We start from the raw sequence: 20,239 nt of genomic DNA, 5'->3' as shown, positions 1-20,239 counted from the left end.
AGTTGATGTTGCAGACCACTGCAGCCAACAGGATTGTAGCAGAGGGTTCAGTTCTGCGGGAACAGGCACATGCAGTCAAAGCACAGTGTAGAGCTACTGAAAGCCCTTTTGCAAACAGTCCACACGCTGCTCTTTGCAGTCTGCCTCTCCATCTAGCACTCCAACCCTGACAAGCCCTCGATTGCTCCAGGCAGCGTGACCTGTGGGGATCTGAACCTGCCCCAACTCAACTTGGTCAAGCCTGCATCTGCTTGGATCCGTCCAATTCAGTTCAAGATCGGGGCTCTGGCTGAATCCTGTGCACACTGTGCACACAAGTTACACACTGAACTTGTTTAAAAACCAGTGCAGCGTGAAACGTTTTGGCCAACCATCATGGCCACATTGCCAGTTTCTGTACCAACCCTAGAATTAGCACCCCTTTTACTTCCTCCCTCGGCAGCAGATGGAGTCCCATCGTTGAGCGGTTTGAGCCTGTATTTATTACAGCGGCATCCTCGTCAGTTTCACAGATTTACCAGCCTTACTCTACCCACTGATTTAACTTTTAAACAAAAGAAAACACTGTGCCGATGAGTTCAGTTGAAATGATGAAACAAGAAGTCTGGACTTGTGGGGAGGGAGAAACGTATACAGGGAGAGAATCCCCAAAAGCAGCAGGAAGTGAGAAAAGGAGGAACAGCTTGGCTGCTACCATTCCAGGACCCCTGGTAAGTGAGCCATTCGGAGGCCTTTGTTTTGGTGTCTTGAAAGCCTCCACATACTCTCATCTGTCTTCTAGGCTTGCAATATCCAGCTGCAGGTATTACTCTTCGCTGCCAAGTCAGTTTTTTTTCTGTGATCTACAAACGCTCCTACAGGAATATCATTATAAATCCATCGCTGAAAGAGACTCTGCATCTTAGTGCTCTTCCCGTAGCCACCCTCTGAATATTCTGCCAGGAGAGATTTAGAATATTGTCTCTATAAATGCTTTCAAGTCCGGGCTAAAAGCAATATTCTTTAATTCATTCTTTGACCCAACAGTGGCTTTATCTTAGGTTATCGCTTGTTAAGCACTCCGTCATGTTTTAAACATGAGGGGACCGCTGTGTATATACATGCCACATACTGTATTTTGCTTGTATAGCTTTGACAATAGTGATTCATAAGCATCAAAGCCATTTTACCTTTTATGCCTACAAATTATATATTAGCTGACTTTCCATTCACAAGGGATACTGCCTGCTTGAAGAAGGAAAGAAAACATAATTTTTCTTCATTAGATTCAGAAAGCTTGGCTGTTCTCCTTAGTCTTTCCCAGGCACCCCCATATTTATTTATGTTGTGCTTAGTGTGCCCTTTCCATTCAGGGCAGGTCACAATGTCTTAATTAAAAATAGTAGGAGGCCACAAATAAAGCTTCTAGACTGAGCCAACTTAAATGATTTTCCTAAGTGCTGTGTTTTCCCTGTGTTATAAACTAGATCATACATGAAATGCATGGTTATATTTTTAATCAGATAGACGATAGATGATAGTGATGATGATGATAGATCGATAGAGATGATAGATAGATAGATAGATAGATAGATGATAGAGATGATAGATGATAGATGATAGATAGATAGATAGATAGATAGATGATAGAGATGATAGATAGATAGATAGATAGATAGATAGATAGATAGATAGATTAAAATATATTTTAAAAGAGTGTTTTTCCAGGCCATATAATCTGTGACAATATCTGAGGTACGCTAAATCGATTCTAGCTGCAATCGATGCCCGGCTCAGCCCTTCTATCTCTCTATCTTGGCTAGATATCTTGATATCTAGAAAGATATGCCCATCTCAGGGCTGAGTTGGGTCTTCCATCAGTTGTAGCTGGAATCGATTAAATGGCTTAGAAGACCACTCTTTCAAATAAGGTTTGCTGGTTGGAGCAACAAAAGCTTGCTGGATGGCCATAAAAGTGCCAAGATAAACTAAGGATTTGCAGACTCCCAATGGGGAAATACCCATCTCTCAGCCTGCACACTCCAGGAACTAAATTTTTGATTATGATACTAATCAAGATAGAGCATCCATTGTTGATGATGGGTTTTCCTTTGTGTACCCCCAAATCAAGTTCAATCATTCTGAGACATTGACCTTTTCATTCCGTTCCGGAGCCCATTCACATCCTGAGCAGTCCAACCCACAGCGCCCCTTCTGCGCACACGCGGGTCCACGATTTGGCGTGTCTGCACATGCGCAAACCACCGAACCCGGAAGTAACTCATTCCAGTATTTCCAGGTTCGGCGCATTTGTAACCAACGCCGTTCACAACCCCCAGCGAACGCAACATGAGGTATGACTGTATTTAAAAAATAAGCCAAGGGGAAATCCAAGAATATCCCCTGTGGGTGTCTCTTGTGCAAGCTTAGCAGAAAAGACGAGGAACTGTTTGTGCAAACACCTGCAAAGACAGAGGCCAATATGCATAAGGCCAAGCCTGTCAGGACCAAAACACACCACTTCAGAAACTATGGCTGGTGAATCTCAGCCACTGCAGATTACAGCACTAATGCCGATTACCAGATATCTATGGCTAAATCTATAAACTGCTGGGAAGCTTTGCATAGGCATTTGCCTCCTTCCCCCCTCCCTCCCTCCTTTACACTATTTTCAAAATGTTATCACACATAGATTGATGCTGCAGCATCTGCCGTCGGGTCCCTCCAGGCACTACAGAAAATTGGTCTGCAGTTTCCCATTTCATTCCAACCATACCAATTACTTAGTCAGTTCTCTTGAAGGCCCCCAGAATATTTAACCAATTTAGCCCCAACAGGTGCAGCAGCACTGACTCCCCAGCAATACCCTTTCATATATCATATCGCACAAGCATAGGGGAATATATATATATGGATATGGGGATATGGCACAGAGGGCCTTTTTGGTAGCGGCACCCACCCTGTGGAATGCCCTCCCATCAGATGTCAGGAGATGAGTAACTATGTAACCTTTAGAAGATATCTGAAGGCAGCCCTGTATAGGGAAGCCTTTTAATGTGCAATGTTTTATTATGTTTTGTATATGTTGAAAGGCCGTGAATGTAATGCACAACTTTTTTTGCCCAATGATGTCGCAAAAATTAGGGTGTGCATTAGATTCGATGGCACATTACATTTGAATAAATGTAGTACTTACTTGGTTTGCCATAGCACCAAACAGATCTCCTCTGTGGGTTCCTAAGCTGTTCCCAGATTGTAACACAAGCTAATATTTAGCTCGTGATGAATACTGCAGACCATTTAGTTCAGCTTTCCAGTTACACATGTAAGCATAATGGGGCTGTACAAATGACCCCACTTTTCCCTGACAGTAGAAGAGCTGACCCCATCATCACCACCACCCAATACCTTCCTCCCCTACACAAAGACAAATATCTGCCTGCTGTATCTGTATACTAAGTATAGAAACACTTTTTGTTTCAGACCTTGTGCAGACAGATGTCCTTGCTTGCTTATTTATTTGTTCATTCAGAGATTTATATCCCGCCCTTCTATTGCGTCCACATTACTCAAAGACGCTTACAACAATCAAAATGGCACAATCCATAATAAAACAATATAAAAACCAAACAACACAGAAGCAGAAACAGGCTCAGCAGACAAACAACCCTGGAACAGGGTTCAAATGTCTAAAACCATATTTGCCCCGCAAGACAAAAGCTTGCCGGAACAAGAAATTTCGGATGGGGTGTGGGAAGTCATTCATTTCACATTTCAGTGCAAAGGTGACCTAATTTGCACTTTACCAACCTGTACATAGCTATCCTTTGAAAAGTGCAATTCTCTAAATTTTGTGATGCAGTTCCCCAACACAAATGCGTTAACTTTAGCAATGATCCATCAGGATGGATGGATGGTTTGATTTCAGTTTCTTTCAGTTTTAACACATTAAAAAAGTCCCTAGGGAAATTCATCAGTGTTTTAGTGAGAATATCCTGGAAGTCATATTTGTGTATGTGATCTGGCCTAATATACACTTTTTTTTTGCTAAGCAGTTTTCCCCAAATATAATGCATTTTTGTATCTTATTTTCACTAGTATATGCATTTATGCACACTTTTAATATGCATTCTTATACGCAGTAGATTGGCTGGAGAACTGCACCACGAAAAATTCAGAGAAATGCAAATTTTAAAGACTGGCTGTGTCTCGGTCCATGTGTCTTTTGGAAAGCGTGGATTAGGTAGATTTGCCTTTAAATGCAAGCTAAATCAAATGTCTTCCCATCCTAGAACCATGCAGAAAATGGCACATGGTGCTCTTTGTCTCCCTTTCCATGTTTCTGGACTATCTCCTTGATCTCCTTCTGGCTTGCTGCTTCCCAGATTGTCACTGAACGGGGAAGCCAAAGCACAGCCACTGTGAATCTATACTTTGTACAAATAAATCAAAGCCAATCCTCTTTTGTTTGCCTTTATTGTTTTGGAAGCCTGATGAGGTTGGAAATTGTGAGAAGCACAAATGTGATGGGAAACCATTTTGATTGAATTTTCCTTTCTGGTTCTTGTTATCAGCAGCACTAAGAACAGCTTTCATTAGCTCAGATGCAGCCTACACTTTATCAGCCAGGCATCAAGGATGCAGAATTGAACTGTTCCACGCCTCTCCAACAGAGGAGACATAATTAGTGCCTGTCTAATCGCATGAAGCCCCAGCAAAGTACATGTAAAAAACAACTGAACTCCCTGAAAGCTGTATTTAAGCTGGAAAGTTTGTTGATCATGTGGCTCTGCCTCAGAACTGAATTCTTTAATTGCTACTGTATATTTGTTGGCAAAGAACTGATCTTCAGAAATAATTATTCCTCTCCCCTCCTCACTTTTTAAAATTGAATGCGCTGGAGCTTGTTTTTGTGCTCAGATGGAAATCCCCCTACAGTTAAGAGCAGCCCTTTGATTGGAGCAAGGATCTATCTCAGCAGCAACAAGGCCATTAGCAAAGGAAAGCTGCTGGAAAGATTTCATTCCAGAACTGGAGAGAGGGTTGCTTGTGTCTGGAATGTTGAGTCAAACCTGGAAAGAAGGTTGTTTATTGGGGACTCTCTGCCTCCAGACTGTCGTTATTTTGTGGGAGGAATTCAAGAGCATGACTGGCCTTTTGTGTCATTAAAGTGCTCTGTCACCATGGTGGGAAAAATAATTCATTGTAAAAGAACCATGGCTTTTTGCAGTTAGGAAAGTGGCAAGGAAATACACCAAGAAGTGTGGGGTGAATGAATGGCTAATGGGAAAAAGTGCAGCCACTGCACAAACAAATCAGGATAAATACAACACAAATGTTCATCGTCAGATAATTCTCCCCTTGCTCAGTAAACACTGGCTATAATTTAACTTCCACATAAACATGCTGCAAGGAAATCAGGATGAATGGTCAACAAATAGGTCATCTGGAGGAGCCTGAACACACAAGCAGGGGCATAGCGTTTGGGGTGTCGGGGGGGCATGGCCCCAGATTCATAATTTTGTGGGGATGCGAAACAGGTGACCCCATGCAGATGCTCCCAGCACATCACAGCCTGGTGCTCCTCTCCAAATGGCAAGGGCCATGTCAGCCAGCCAGGTTCCACCCACACAGGGCGAGCATGGCTCCGCTTTGCTCTGGTGGGGGTGGGGTTGTTCCAGTGACGTTGGCGGCAAGGGCTGGGTGCACCCGCCCCGGGCACTGGCAACTGAAGCTATGCCACTGCACACATGCACCGACCCTTGTCAATTGCCAGAAAGGCCACTGGCTTCCATTATGGGCTTAGTGAGATCCAGCTGTCCTTGTCTCCAATAATTTTAGTGGGAGCTGCTTCATGGTATGATGCCAGGGAAGGGCACTGATAGAAGCTTGGATAATCCTAGCTTCTTGAGTGTGGTTTCAATTTTAGAATCTCGCTTTGAGAGTCTCTCGGGGTTATAAAGTACATAAGCTATAAAGAATATACATATTCTAAAGAAATATGTAATCAGAATATTGCATGCATGGCTACATTTGCAGTTGAATTATCAGCTCATTTAAGCATTTGTTTTGTTGGCTTGTGAAAGGAGGGGAAGATCTTGGCTAGTCATATACATAAACTAGCAGTGCACATTATTTTCTAGTTACTTTGTTAGGGTTTTTGGTCTCCTGCCTTTCAGCCCAGAAGAATCCTCAACAAAGCTTAGTTATCCCGATTTGTGTAAATATCACCATGCTTGTGGCATCTACAACAGTAAGGTTGTCAACAATACTCATGAGGTGACAGAAGAGGATAAGGGGGCAGGAGCTAGTGCACAGAAAGCTGAGCAGCAGGACCCCTCGCCAGAGCCAGAGAGGACCCCGTCCCCACGAACACGGTTGGTCCGAAGGCTTAGGGAACAGCAGACGGGACAATCCAGGAAGCAGAAGCAGTCCAGGGCCTGCAGCCTAGTTCACTAGCTGGCCAGTTGGGGAAGGAGGCATGTGATTCCTCAGCTGGGGCAAGCTGAAAGCAGGTGAGGGTCACATGCCTCATCAAGCCCAGATGCTGCAAAGAACAGACACAGTATAAGAAGGCAGCAGAACTGAGGTCCTGTGTCTGCTCAATTGCCCATGTTGAGGGACCTCACCTGGGATTCTCCTTGGACCTTCATGGGTTTCTACTTCGAGATTGACTGCTGAACTATTATCTTGGCCTGACCCCGGACTGTGTTTCCTGGTCTTTGGACTTGGCTTGTGTGGATTGGCTTCTGGACTTGGAACTTCGTCTTGGAATGTGAAGTGGGTCAGGCAGCCTGAGGAGGTAGGAACCACACCCTAGACTCTTACTTACTTACTTACTTACTTACTTACTTACCTTAACTCCAGACAACTTGGTGGGTCTGCACCCTTCCAATATGGCCACCCTTTTGGGGGATCTGAGATCAAATAATTGGTTTGATGCACCAGCTCTCCCAAGCAGCAGCAGTGGATTCTGAACAAAGGAAATAATCACAGATTGAAACATACCACACTAATCCGTTCCTCCAGTTTTCTGCCCAGATTCTGGACCATAGGGAACATTCGGAGAGATATAGTGCATGACATGACAGCCAGTTTCAGAGGCGAGAAAAAGTAGATGCAGGAAAACAAGTGGCTAATTATCCAAGTTTGCACATGCAACCCATTGATTATTAATAGGTCATTGTGCCCAAATGACTCGTGTAGCAGAATACAGGTTACTAAATCTATGGAAATAGGTGTAAAATTGCCCATTATGCATGAGACCCGATTTACTGTAATTGTTTTCAGTTTCAAGAGAGTAAAGAAATAAAAAGCCAATCCCATAAGAATCCTTTTAAAAACAGCACATCCTTCTCTTCTCTTCTACTTGTAATATTTTATGAGGTTATTAATGTAGTACAGTACTGTATATTTTGTCAAGGCAGCAAAGTATGTACATGAAATTGTTGAATCAGCTTTTATGACTTATTGAGAAAAAAGATCTCCAGCTACCCTTGTAGCAAAATGTGTGAGTCATTTACCTGGGAAACCTGGTGGATTTTTCACACACACACACATACACACATACACACACACACACACACACATATATATATATATATATATATATATATATATATATATATATATGGGGTGCGGGTGGTGCTGAGGGTTAAACCACAGAGCCTAGGGCTTGTCGATCAGAAGGTTGGCGGTTCGAATCCCCGCAACAGCGTGAGCTCCCATTGCTTGGTCCCTGCTCCTGCCAACCTAGCAGTTCAAAAGCACGTCAAAGTGCAAGTAGATAAATAGGTACCGCTCCAGTGGGAAGGTAAACGGTGTTTCTGTGTGCTGCTCTGGTTCGCCAGAAGTGGCTTAGTCATGCTGGCCACATGACCCAGAAGCTGTATGCCGGCTCCCTCGGCCTATAGAGCGAGATGAGCGCCGCAACCCCAGAGTCGTCCGCAACTGGACCTAATGGTCAGGGGTTCATTTATCTTTACACACACACATACACACACACTTGTGTGAATTAGCTCCTTTTAAATGAGAAAACAGGAAACGGGGGATCTGCAACAAATGAGTCTACTATGGATTCCACAATGTGCGTAGCTTCCTATGAGCCTTTGGAAGTTAATCAAACTTGCTGTTCTGGGGCAACCATAGCCACAGGTGAGTTTCTTAGTTCAGAAAGACTTTTTCTGGTAAGGAAGCAAATCTTGAAACCATTCTGGGGGCTATGTTCTCCCTCCACTGTCAGAGGCTGTATGCTTCTGAATACCTGTTGCTGGAAAAAACAGGAGGTTGGATTGCTGTTGCACTCAAGACCTGCTCATGGGTTTCTCATAGGCATTTGATTTGTCGCTGTGAGAACAGGATGTTGGGTTGTGTAGATGGGCCACAGGCCTGACCCACCAAGCTCTACTTATGGTCTTTCTTTTCTACATATGGGTATTGCAGTAGCTGTGAGCACAAGACATTTATTGGGGTGTTGCTTACAAATATTATAGATTAACAAGACTGGGGTCACCTGGCCATGGAACAGGAGCACCTGAAATTGCTTCACTTGTGATTAAGGATGATCAGAACATAGGCAGCTGCCTTATACTCCATCAGATCAATGGTCCATCTTGCGTAGTACTGACTACACTCACTGGCTGTTGCTCTCCAGGATTTCAGACACGCCTCTCTCCTAACTCTACCTGCTGATGGAACCTGGGACCTCCTGCATGCAAAACAGATGCTCTACCACTAAGCTAGGGCTCTTCTCAAGGACATACACACAGTTGCCAGGGGAGACACAAGCTTTTCCCAGATCCACCCCCCAATGCACTTTGCTTCCCACACTTCGTAATTCAAGAGGTTACGCTGCAATCCAAGGGTGCCAACTTAAATAAAATATGGCAGGGGGGACAGGTAAGCCCCGCCCCACAGAGTTGATCACATAGCATTTGAATGGCAATGCCCGACAACTTTGTGGGGGCCCAGAAATATTTTATTGGGGGGGGAGCGAAGGGACCTCGGCCCATAGGAGATGGCTCTTATGTTACAGTTGTTTTGGGCTGTGTAGGATTGGTGCTGAAACACATAGAAAAAGACAGCAGTTTTGTGGGTTGGGATAAGCAAAAGTGTGCATATAGTTTGCTGTTCAAGGAGTTTGGCATATTATGTGTGGGAATACACTTCGTGGGTTCTTTTGAACCCACGGTTATTTGTTTAATTTAATGATTATTTAAGCACTATTTTATGTATACTTCCTCACAAAAGTGAAAGTAAAAGCAGGGCTCAGGAGGCATTTTGCCACTGAGATCCCTCCGCCTAAAATTGTAGTTCCAGAGGTTTTCAAAGTTGTCAATGGTCGTTTATTCTGCTTCTCGCCTTTTGGGGGGGGCAGCAACAGCGTTCCTATTGGTAAATATATTGGTTATGATGTCACACTTGGTTATCAATAAAAGGCTGAGGCTCCCCGCTCAGGCATTCTGTTTTTTAGTAGGGTTAGCTACGTTATTCTTTGGTTCTTTTCAGTTGGGTTAACTTTAGTTAGTTGGGGTTTTTTGGGGTTGGCTGGGTTGGACGGGTTGGAAGCGCGTGCAGGTGGTAGTTAGGGTCTAGCTCGCGGAAGATTTGGCGGTAAAGGTTAGATAGCTTTTAGACCTAGCATAGGTTTAGATTGCGGAAGATTTGGCGGTATAGATCTACCTAGCCTTAGCATTGCGGAAGATTTGGTGGTGCAGGGTTCGTTAACTTAGGAGAAGCTTAGAATAGTGGTAGGTCAAAGTCAGGGTAAGAGCCTATGCGGGTCAGCCAAAGCCATAAAAGAAACATCGGTGTCTGTCTTTATTGGGGAAAAGGTTCTGATTTAATTTAAAAAACGTTAGGGGTTTCACCTAGTGCTTTAACTTGGCCCTTAGTTTAGTCGCCTTTGCTTTAGTAACAGTACAGGAGGTCGCAAGTGGTTTCAAGTTTAGTTTCGAGGCATCCATTCATTTCCGACTTACTCACGCACCTTCAGATTTTGAGGCTTGGCCAGCACCCGTGCCAATACGCACGTGGAACGCTGGCCGCAGATCCCCGGCAACTGGTATCCCGTGTGTAGGTGGCCTAGACTTACACACAGGAAGCTCCAGCACCGAATCCCCGCAATTATGTCTTCTTTATCTGCTGTTTCAATTGACTCTCAGGCTGCATCTTTTTGAGCAGTGGTGTAGCAACTGGGGGTGGGGGGGGCGGTGCGCTCCCAGTGCCACGTCTCTGGGGGTGACAAGGCATGTGGTTTGGTGGCGGCGGCGCTCCAGTGCTGTACGGATGGTGCCTGGATCCTCAGCTGGTGGCTGCAGCCGCATGTAGAGGTTCCTCCGTTCATGGCTGCAGTTGTGAGCAGAGCACCATCCGTACAGTGCTGGAGCGCCGCCACCGCTGCCGCCAACCTGCTATGTGCAGCGCATGTGCAGCGCCGCTACATACAACACATGTGTAGCAACGCTATGTAGCAATGCCCCGCCCCCGGGTGCACATTATGTTTGCCGCTCCGGGTGCTTGAGTGGCTTCTTACGCCACTGTTTTTGAGTTTAACCTTTTTGCACAGACCAGCTTTCCATCATGTGTCCATTAAAATATGGTGGCCATAGAGATAAATTCTTTTATCAGTAACTCTGGCACAAATGTGTTCTTGTAAATATTATTAGGATAATAACAGCAATACATTACTTCAAAATTGTATTACCAGACACTTGCCAAAACATGTTCCTGGTCTGGAGCTAATGGTTATAGAATAATTTATTTTCATTGTCCACAGTTTGCATAGCATTTTAAAAAAAAAACCCCAACAAGAATCAGCATTGACATATTTTTAAGTTGAAATCTCCCAGACCTGCATGCAAAGTTCATTTCTAACTAACCTTTATTCTCTGTAAAAAAGCAAAGCTGATGTGGATACTACTGTTTGTTCTAAGCAAAAAAACAAAAAACCCACAAACAACATTTTACTGGGTTATTGAAATTTGCAATTTCCCCCATCTGTGTTGCATGAGGCTCCATTAATTACCCTGCTGTCTCCAAACCTGTCTCCAAAGAATAGGGTGACCACCTTTTTTAAAATAAAATTGCAGATTTACAATTTTCCAGCTCAGTGAGTTGCTAGTGTTTAAATATATTCAGAGCCCAGTGCCAAGATGCCCTACCTCCCCTAGAGCTAAGCTTTATTGAGTAGGCAGCATGTGGAATTACAAACGTATATGAGAATTACATGGCAACCAATAGATCCTAGTTGGGCACAAAAGGATGCATTGTGCTTTAGGTCAACATCTGAGCCAAAAGCAGTGCACAGCCTGCTCCACCCCGGGAAGGCCCCACATTATTTAATATGTCACAACATTACACTTTGCAATTTTCTGATTCAGAGGAAGGGAAAGTTAGGGAAATATATGGGAAACAAGGGCTAAAGCCAGCTGAGGGGGCTGTGGAAGCAGTATAAGTGCCAGTCTGCTATTGGGGAGAGAGGCCCATCTGTGGAAGAGCACTGACAACCCAGAAGAACTGCAGAAAGCCTTTTACTTTAGGCTTTACTCCTTAGCCTTTTCTTCTTCTGAAGGTGTCCTGCAAGGCAACAGAGGATTAGGATCAGAGGTTTTCTTTAGTGCGTTGAGGTCCCCAACCACCCCTCAGAATAACTCACACCATAGACAGTAATTTAGGTTTTGGTTTTTGGCATAATTTTGGCCACAACTTTATTAAAATACATAATATGTGAGTGGTTGCGTAGGCATTGGTTTAGACTATCTGCCCCACTGGGGACAGAACTGACGGCCGTCAGTTTGGGGAGAGAATAGGAGAGAATAGGAGCCGGGGGTCAGACCCAACGACTCTCCCCAAATGCTCCCAGGAGCTCTTGCGTGGCCCTGGCCCCCGACTGGGGGATACAAACAAAAGCATGGCGAGCCCCTGGATTCCTTTAATGGAATTCCCCACACAGCAGCAGCATTGGAGGGGCCGACACAGCCAGTCTTTACCCCTCCAGTGACGAACACAAAACCAATGCCTAACCGCCAACCTTATAAGTTGTGACTAATTGGTACGCAGTAGGCAAAAACCAGAAGGCACCAGCCAATCAGCCAACTGGAAAAATTCCTACCAGGCCCCTGCTACAAAAGCAGACGACCCCATGACAGGCATAGCAAGGTCAACGCAGAGGCCTAATAAACGAAAGGGGGGGCAGATGATCCGTTGCACGCAGCAAAGAGGAATATCGCAGGGCGTGCCAAGCATTTTAAACCCAGTGGGCTGTCCATCAACACATTGCAACATAGAAATCATAGGTGACTTGCTGGCCCCTACCGCAACACATTCTCTCCATGAAGGAGAACACGCTTTCCTAGATGGGCTACCTTCCCAGGTTGATGAGCCCCATTACAGCATGTGCTGAAAACGCCTTCCTGACCCTTGGACCCACAATTGGCTTCATCCGCTCAATCCACGGAACCTGTCTTCGCATGCTGGGCAAGTCCCTAACTCACTGAGGGTGTAAGACTTGTTGCCTGCCCTCACCTGTCACAGCCAGCCAGTCAAAGCCATTCCCAGGGTGTGGCCACTATTGCATGCTGATGGTGAGAGCCGAGTGCTCTCAGGGTGGGGAGCAAAGGTGGACAAACTACCCCAGAAGGAGCAAGGCATGTCCCACACCAGAGGTACTACCCCTCCTCAATCCAAAGCAATAGATATTTACCAAAAGACAATTAATGCATCGCCACCAATCTCTTTGCTGATTATCGGGGAAACACGGAGCTCTGCCTCTTCTGCATGCCTAGAAAGATAATATTAAAAAATGTGCATGGATATGGAAGGAGAAAAAGCATCATCAGTATCTGATCTCATGTCTGGGAAGACACCCCCCCACACACCTTTTTGTGCAAAGAGATTATGAATTTGATAGGCTGTACAGTACAGGAGGAGAATAGCAATAGCACAATAAAGGAGATTGAGGACTGGATGCCAGATACAAATATGAGCTGCCAATTACTATAGATTGTATACTATTCTAAATGAAACACAGCAAGAGACTTCAGCAAACTCCACTGCACAAGGTTATTTATCGCAGGAATATTTGCCAGCATTGCAGGCTTTAGCAAAAATTATTTTTCATTGTGTTATTGAGTCGAGCATTTTGTAGCCAGTAAATTTTGATCTTTTTATAATTATGCTCGAGATGCCAGGAGTGTGTTTATTAACTTCCTGCGGGGTTTAAACAAAAGTCAGTCTCCACCATCTTCAGCATCTAAATAAATATTTAAATAAATATTTTTTATTTAATATTTAAATAAATATTTAAATAAATATTTAAATAAATATTTTATCTTCAAATAAATATTTCAAAATAGGCAAATCAGGGGCAGTGAAACTTTGGGCAAAGGAAGTAAGCAGAATTGAGCACTTCTTACATGAAATAGCACCTGCTCAAGACCCCCTCTAGAATCCTGCTGCGGGATTCATCACTGGGCATGCTTGAGCCCTTGATCTGGGTGTGATGTGTGAAATAAAAGGTAAAAAAGGTAAAGGACCCCTGGACAGTTAAGTCCAGTCAAAGGCAACTACGGGGTTGCAGCGCTCATCTCACTTCAGGCCAAGGGAGCTGGTGTTTGTCCACAGACAGCTTTCTGGGTCATGTGGCTAGCATGACTAAACTGCTTCTGGCGCAACGGAACACCATGACAGAAACCAGAGTGCACGGAAATGCTTTTACCTTCCTGCCACAGTGGTACCAATTTATCTACTTGCACTGGCATGCTTTCGAACTGCTAGGTTGGCAGGAGCTGGGACAGAGAAACAGGAGCTCACCCCGTTGCTGGGATTCGAACTGCTGACCTTCTGATTCACAAGACCAAGAGGCTCAGTGGTTTAGACCACAGCGCCACCCTCTCCCCTATGTGTAAAATGGACCTGAGGGACATGGTCAATTCCTGATGCAAACCGGCAACATGTTTGCTGTTCTCCTAAGGAAGGGGTTAGCAATCTTTTTCAGCAGGGGGCCGGTCCACTGTCCCTCAGACCATAAAAGCACATATTCTACTCATGTAAAAACACCAGGCAGGCCCCACAAATAACCCAGAGATACATTTTAAATAAAACGGCACATTCTACTCGTGTAAAAACACGCTGATTCCCAGACTGTCTGCGGGCCAGATTTAGAAGGCTTTTGGGCCAGATCCGGCCCCCTGGCCTTAGTTTGCCCATCCATGTCCTAAGGCAAAATTCCTGGCTTTCATCTTCCGTCTTGACGCATACCCCCAACTGCACAATATATTTAAAGCAAGAATTTGTGACCTTAGGGGTGCTGTGAACTGTCAGGAAACTCTTCGCAAAGTTAGTTTCCACAGTGGTTTAACCATCAATCCATTTTCCTGGGGAACTGTAGCTTTGGGAGGGGAATAGGCCTTTCGCAAAGGGCTTTAAGATAGCTCCTATGCTCCCTCCGATTGAAGCAGCCATGCAGCTTCTCATTTAAAGGAGATGGGGGTTGCTTCAAAGTTAAAGCCCTTTGCAAGTCTCCCTTTTGAAACTTCAGAGCAGGAGTTGGGGAGGACTTGCAAAACCACACAAGGGGTTTCAACAGATGTCAATTTCCTGTCAAATTTGGTATGCAATGTCAGTCCTAATAAGGATCTAACAGTCAGGGCCGTCTTAGGCAGATCGGCATCCGTGGCGCGGCGATCCCTCCGGCGCCCCCGACGTGCCACCTCTCCGCCTCTGGGGCCACCTCCCTCCCACGCTGGCCGCCCCTTAGGGGGGTGAGCGGGGGATGAGGGGCGTGGGGCTGGAGCGGCACAGGACTCTGCGCGCCCTTCCAGTGCTCCAGCTGGGGCTCCCCGCGCGGGATGGGTGACGAGGGCAGCAGGCTCGCAGGCCGCCCGGGAGCGGCATGAGCGGCAGCGGCTGCACGCGAGTGCCCGTCCGCCCATGGGGGTGGGGGCGGGTTGGGGAGGGGGCGCACGGTATACCGGTGGGCTCGCAGGGGCGCCCCTGGGGGGCCGGCGCCCTGGTGCACCGCGCCAGTAGCCCCTATGGATAAGACGGCCCTGCTAACAGTGCAGCCAAATATGTTTCCCACCCCTGTTCTGCAGGGACTTAAACCTTTCAATGAGTTAGACCCACTAGAATGAGTTCCACAGCAGTTGCCTAGAGGCCCCCCTTTCCTTCTGTGAGACTGATGGGTAAAGATCCTGTCACAGTGGATGTAACATTGGCAATTTGAGTTGGAGGTTGCCTCAAAAAGCATGAATATGTGTCGGGAAAATGTCTGGAACCATGAAAAAACCTCAGTATTTATGTGCATTAGCAGGCTTTTTTAAAAAATGGGAATTATTCAGCTACTACTGTATGTCCCATCAGGGCAAGGATTTCTGCTTATACAGTGGAAGTTTCCATCCTCTCCTGCGTGCACCCCAGTCCCTCCCCTAATATGCTCCCAAATGCTGGGGAAACCCCTAGAACAGATTGGGGGGTGTAGGCAGAGGAGAGAGGAAGAACTTTGTTTAAGCAGATGTCCTTGTGCTGATGGAACAAGAGACTTAGTTCTACTACAATGAAGTCCACCCATTGAGTTGCATCCATCATTGCACTAAGGAGATTGTTCCTTTGGACAAGCAGAAATGCTAAATTCATAGAGCAATCTCCACTCTCCACCCATCATGAGCAGATTTTGGGAGGGGGGCTTGGAGAAAGAGAGGTGGGAAAGTCCCACTGCACAACGATTCTGCACTAGTAGAAATCTTTGGTGGGGAAGGGTGAGTGGAGAGATAAGTTGAAGAATTGTTTTAAAGGCAGGCCTGTGAGCACAACTGATCACAGGAATGAAGTGGTTGTTTTTTTTTTAAGAGCATGGGTAAAGTCCCTTCCGCTTAACAACATCACAACAAAAAGGCTCAAAGGCAGCAACAGGTTGAGAAAATGGTAGCTTTAAATGAGCACATCAAAGTTACAAAGATAAAGCAAGATGAGTTTTTCACTGCAGACCTTTCCATGCCTATTGAAATGGCAGCTTTTTCATAAACAATCAAACACTGCCAAAGTTTGGTACAACCCTAGTTGCAGCCCTTCCATCCTGATTTCTGGCAAACCATCTACAAAGGATTGCCTGTGTGTGATTTTTGTGTGCAGCATTATTTCAGATATCCATTGATGTTACAACTTTGTAATTTTTATCTGTAAAAGATGTAGGGGGAGATGTGTGTTGGACATGCATGCTTGCATACTGAAAGTATGCACCAATAAAGTAGTGGGAAGTGTGGGAGGGGGAGAGAAAGAGTTCATTTAATTTCTTCTTCCTCTTGCAGAAGACGGTGTGTGAGGTGCATGCAAAACACAGAGTGGAATTTATGATGTAGTTGCAAACTACCTGGAATCCTCACAAGATTCATTCATTTTAAGACAAACTGGTCTTGCACAATTCTCTGAGGGTGACTAATATTCAAGGTGGATAGCTGTCAGAAAGATGCAATTACTTTTTCTTCCTTTGATAAATATACAATTATAATAGGTCTGGTATGGGTTTTTCTCCCGTACGTTTGACAAAGGCTATCCGTCAAAAAAAGCTGGCTAATCATGGCTACTTCCAGTAGACGATTGCCTTTGCAGAGACATTATAACTTCGGAACATACAAATTCTCCCAACAGGAGCAGCTGAAGGAGCATGTTTGGCACCTTAAAACATTTCAAGAGGAGTAGGAGGGTGTCAGGAACAATGAGTACACACAACACTGCCAACTGCTCAACAACTCCCATTCTGCCATTTGTGCCCTGGTTCTCACTGGCTGAAGCACTTGAACTCTGCCAAAAACACTCAGATCAGTTGAACTCTGTCAACACTCAGATCAGTGTGGTACATAGGCAAGGTATAGGTTAAAGACACAGCAGGTGACATGACTGGCTAAGCAAGTTAAGACGTTGATCCAATGAACAACACACATCCCGACTCCTACTTTAGTGGAGTGGGCACAAGTTTACCATGGCGAGCAATACTGGACTGGGCAAATAGACTAGCACTCTCTCCCGTGGGTTAGGCCTGAGCTGTCTGTTCACACCAGTGCTGGTGGTTCCATATCCTAGGCGGTGGGGAAGGAGACAGTTCAGAACCAGACTTATCTTCCGTTGTCTCTTTTACAGTGGGAGGCACCTGCAGGGCCACCAGGAGCATCTGGTAGCATCTGGGTGGGTCTCTTTTCCTGACAATCATCTTGATTTCCCTTTGGGATCCCTCCAGGATTTGACTCAGTGCCCAAAGCCTTCTCCTCAGACAACTCTGAGAGTTCTGTGGAACCAGACAAGACCAATCCCAAACCCATAGGTCCCTCTCTAGGATCATCAGACTCCAGTTCCTTGAGCTCCTCCCTGACCAGCCCCTCCAGGATGCTTCCATGAGACTCATGAAAATATGAACTCCAGAGGCAGACTGGGTGTACTGGCCAAGTGAGAAATTGAGGGAGGATCAGGTGGGGATGGAGGGGCCATGTGGGCTTTTCCTGACAGGATCTCATATTCCCCCCTCTGTGTGTGTAACGTGGTACAACATACCTCGTATCCCAATATTATTGTAGTAGTCATTCTCTTAACCCTTACACTACACCAGATTCCCCCAACCTGCAGCCCTCTAGCTGCTTTGGACTACAATTCCCATCATCCCTGACCACTGGGCTGGCTGGTTGGGGCTGATGGCTATTTTGGTCTAAAATGTCTGCAGAGCACTAAGTTCAAGAAAGCTTCACTGCAGCATTGGCTGCCAATGGTGGGGTGGGAAAACACAGCTCACTTGGATTGAAAGTGCTGCTTAAATTATTTTTTAAGCCACTTTGTAGGAAAACACCTGCTCAAGGTGGCTTAATGATGCAGGACATGAAAAAAGGTACTACTTATCAACACTTATTGGGGATAGATTTTGATCTGCCTGTACAAATCTTATGTGGAGGTTATATGTCTTGTCTTTATTGATCTGGTGTGAGTGTACACAACAATGAGCGTTCCCCCTGAATTCATCCTGATTTGTTTACATGTTAATTGTACAACTTCCCATTAATTAATTAATCAGTCATTCATCCCACACTCTCCTAAGCACAAAGTCTGTGTTTTTTATATTTAAAAAGTGTATTTGTTGCATCAGGGCATCAGAGCTCTTTAGTCCAGTTTAATTGCACAAACCTAAATTTCTGATATGGACTCAAATCCCTCCTGCAAAATACTGACAGTTGCTTTCATGGAGGGAGAATCTGACCCAAGGTATCTGCTTATGGTGGTATCTACATACTTTATACTACTGTATGTATAGTTCCACCCTAGGATTCAATCCTGTTACTTCTTCACTGTAGGAAAAGACTTCTGTTTCAGGCTTTCACAAAGGATTTACTACAGTGAGTCTAGCAATATTTTTCTTCTTCTAAATTATGATAAACACATTGCCTTAAAAAAGGCCTATAAATTAAATTAACAAATGCCATTATTTTAAGCTCCTGTGAGCGTAATGGATTTAAATTACAGGAAACACAAATTGTACACGGATTCCCCCCCCCCCCTTTGGTGCTAAACGGCTCGCTGCTCCTGCCCTCTCTACAGGCAGCTTCTTTGATAGATGCAAGTTAAATTTTGTGCCTCTCAAGAGGAAGGAGGCAATTTCATTGCAGTTGGGTCGCTGGCAGACAGGGCCGGCTATAAAATCATCACTCATACAAGTCAGTTATAGAAGTCCTAAGTACATTAGCAGGAGACTGAGCTGAGACAGATTGCTGCTGTTTCTAGTTATGTTCTCTCCTGTCCATATTTATATCAGATATCAGGCTGGGTTAGATCAACATCACCCAGTGCATAAGAGAAAATTGGTTTTTGAGAGATTCCCTGTTTAGATAGTTTGAACATCTCTCTATAAGATTTTTTTTATATCACAGCTTATTAAATATTCTCTACCAATTATTAATACATTTTATTCCCAGGTGATTGACTTCTATCAGTTCTCCATCTTTCCCCTTTATTTCTTGAAATGCTCTGTCTTCATGTGTGCGCCTTGGAACATGTTATTGGGCCCGAGAAGAGACATGCAGTCCATTCCAAGAATTTTGTCCTCACATGTCGGGAAAGCCCACTGTTTGAAGGATGAGCGTATTCATTATTTTTCAGGCTTTGAGATGGATTCAGTTTGAGAAGCCTGATCTGCAGTAAGTGAACAAACAGAGGTGCTTAACAGGCCTCCAAGCTTCTATCACGTGGTGTGGGAAAGTTTGATCCCTTTTTTCAAACAGTGCTATAAATAAATTAAAATTGGGGCACGCATTTAAGAATAATTTAGAAATTCTAAATTGCATAGACCCAGAGAAGAGAGGATTGCTTTTTAATCCAGGTGCCTTGTGTGGGCATAGCTCCCAAAACTTGTCATAATATGGGACACAGAGGAGGAATTTGTTAAATCTACTTTGTGCAGTGGGTCAACCTAATCTCGTGTGCCCAAACTTGTTTGCAGATCAGAATGCAACTTCCAGACAGATTATGCACTTATCCATAGAGTTTCACTGCAAAAAGTGCACTATTACTTGGAACCTGTTAATCTGAATGGCACAATGCAATTGCATCCATCTTTTCTCACATGGATATGGTCCAGGTAACGCTTGTGCATTATAAAATACATTTATATTATTATTATTATTATTATTATTATTATTATTATTATTATTATTATTATTATGTGACATTCGCTATAGCACTCCCCGTATGCATGTGGGGAATGAGATTCACTTGTGCAATGGGACTTCCTCTTCCCTCCTCTTCTCACTTCATGTGACCCCTAAACCTGTTCTGGGGATTACCCCAACTCTCCAGAGCAGATGGGAGGGCATAGGGTACATGCTGGGAGGAGAGGGAGAGAAGTTATGTTGTGTGAGTAGACCTCATTCCATGCATGCAACAGCTTTGCTGAATTCCACCTAATAATAACAATAATGACTTATTGTGTGTAAAATGGGAAAATCTGCTGGAAACCATTGAAAATGTGTATTTTACTTAAAACAACAGCATGTGTAATAACAAACCAAATAGTACTCGGGAACCACATTCTTTAAAGGTGAGGAAAAGAACAGATTGCAATTCTGTTGTGTAGAATCTTATCAACACTTTAATTAACACTATAAGGAAAATAACATCTACAGTGAACCATACGACTACCCCTCGGGTGAATAGCATGCTTGAAGGTAGGAACATAGAGCCATAAGACCTTAAAAGAAAAGAGCACAATGGTATAAATCTCGGGAGG

Source organism: Lacerta agilis, chromosome 3 (assembly GCF_009819535.1).
Source record: "Lacerta agilis isolate rLacAgi1 chromosome 3, rLacAgi1.pri, whole genome shotgun sequence".
In the NCBI taxonomy this organism is placed as follows: Eukaryota; Metazoa; Chordata; class Lepidosauria; order Squamata; family Lacertidae; genus Lacerta; species Lacerta agilis.
The sequence above is the reverse complement of the archived record's forward strand: the minus strand, read 5'-3'. Positions refer to the sequence as shown.